At 34.8% G+C, this 2,500-nt stretch overlaps 1 protein-coding gene across 3 annotated transcripts in view; it reads left to right on the top strand.

The window, feature by feature from the left end:
* cica (capicua transcriptional repressor a) overlaps positions 1–2,500 on the top strand; it is an 83,370-nt gene that overhangs the window by 1,126 nt on the left and 79,744 nt on the right. The window lies entirely within an intron of this gene.

Raw genomic sequence — 2,500 nt, 5'->3', positions numbered from 1 at the left:
TCCGTGCGCCCGGTCACAGCCGACTGTCACTTTCCTACAGGCCCACACAACACAACACAACTACACAACTACAACACAACGCGACTTTTTTATTTTTTTTAAATTATAATTATTATTAAGTGCGTAAGTTAACGTAGCTATCCATCCGCCGGGAATAATAGTCTATAAGGATCAATATTGCGCCGTTAAACCGGTTATTTCCCGGTGACTGACTGGCTGACTGGCTGAATGACAGCGGTGGGAAAGGGGCCTTGTGTTGTGTTGTGTTATGTGTGTGTATGTAGCCTATGTGTGCGTGTGTGTGTGAGTGTGTGTGTAGTAGTTGTTGTAGTAGTAGTAGTAGTCGAGGCCTGGTCGCTGCTGCTGCTGCTGCACGCTCTACGGCCTGCTGTGTGTGTGTGTGTGTGTGTGTGTGTGTGTGTTGTGGAGTAAAACTGGTAGTAATCGCGGTACTACGAGGGCTTGACACACACACACACACACACACACACACACACACACACACACACACACACACACACACACACACGGTGCTACCCAGGGCTAAACCCCGAGGTGACGACACCACCACCACCACCACAGGTCGTTTGCATGTCGTTGCTCCGTGTCAGGCCTAGAGGAAGAGGAGGAGGAGAAAGAGGAGGAGAAAGAGGAGGAGGAGGAGGAGGTGAAGTTAACAGCTGTTATCTTCTCCCCTGGATTATGATTATGTCAGTGTATTTATACATACACCCGCCCGGGCCTGGCCCCTATAATAAAACACCGTAGAGCTAGTGCAGCTATAGGTAAAGAGCCATGCTGCAGGCCTGCAGAGTAAAGGTGTGTAGGCTATGTGTGTGTTAAAGTTCACCACTGCACTGTTACAATGAGTTTATAATGTAGAATGATATGGGTCACATTTGTCATTATCTGTAAATATAAAGTGACTTTGTGTTGATCTCTACTTTAAAATGTGAATTTATAACTAATATAAACTTTTTACACTAATAATATAGAACATATGTTTAACATTAATCATTATGTGGACATATAAAGTGACTTTATGTTAATCTGCCACTAGTAGATAACATGTAAAGCTTGAAAATACATGTCCTGTGGGATTATTATAGTAAATTTATGACGAATATTGACTGTGTCGCAACTTTTATGATAAAAATATAGGACATTTGTTATTATGTGTAAATATAAAGTGACTTTGTGTTGATCTCTACTTTAAAATGTGAATTTATAACTAATATCAACTTTTTACACTAATAATATAGAACATATGTTTAACGTTAATCATTATGTGGACATATAAAGTGACTTTATGTTAATCTGCCACCAGTAGGTAACATGTAAAGCTTGAAAATACATGTCCTGTGGGATTATTATAGTAAATTTATGACGAATATTGACTGTGTGACAACTTTTATGATAAAAATAGAAGATGCATTTGTCATTATCTGTAAATATAAAGTGACTTAACCAGTAGATATCTGCCCTGTGGGATTATTATAGTGAATTTATGACTAATATCAACTTTTTACACTAATAATATAGAACATATGTTTAACGTTAATTATTATGTGGACATACAGAGTGATTTATGTTAATCTGCCACCAGTAGGTAACATGTAAAGCTTTAAAATACATGTCCTGTGGGATTATTATAGTGAATTTATGACTAATATCAACTTTTTACACTAATAATATAGAACATATGTTTAACAATCATTATGTGGACATATAAAGTGACTTTATGTTAATCTGCCACCAGTAGGTAACATGTAAAGCTTTAAAATACATGTCCTGTGGGATTATTATAGTGAATTTATAACAAATATTGACTGCGTCGCAACTTTTATGATAAAAATAGAAGATATATGCATATGCATTTGTCATTATCTGTAAATATAAAGTGACTTAACCAGTAGATATCTGCCCTGTGGGATTATTATAGTGAATTTATAACTAATATCAACTTTTACACTAATAATATAGAACATATGTTTAACGTTAATCATTATGTGGACATATAGAGTGACTTTATGTTAATCTGCCACCAGTAGGTAACATGTAAAGCTTTAAAATACATGCCCTGTGGGATTATTATAGTGAATTTATGATGAATATTGACTGTGTCGCAACTTTTCTGATAAAAATATACGTATGCATTTGTCACAATCTGTAAATATAAACTGATTTTATGTTAATCTGCCACCAGTAGGTAACATGTAAAACTTTAAAATATCTGTCCTGTTGGATTATTATAGTGAATTTATGACTAATATCAACTGAGTCGCAACTTTTATAATAAAAATATAGGACATTTGTTATTATCTGTAAATATGAAGTAAGTTTGTATTGATCTGCCACCAGGAGGTAACTTTAAAATGTGAATTTATAACTAATATCAACTTTTATACTTTGTATTATAGATTATATGTTTAACATTAATCATTATTTGGACACATAGAGTTATTTTATGTTAATGCCAATGGTAGGTAACATGTAAAAC

Source organism: Trachurus japonicus, chromosome 11 (genome assembly GCF_045865225.1).
Source record: "Trachurus japonicus isolate A0001 chromosome 11, Traja_1.0".
Classification (NCBI taxonomy): domain Eukaryota; kingdom Metazoa; phylum Chordata; class Actinopteri; order Carangiformes; family Carangidae; genus Trachurus; species Trachurus japonicus.
This window is presented reverse-complemented; position numbering and strand designations above follow the sequence as displayed.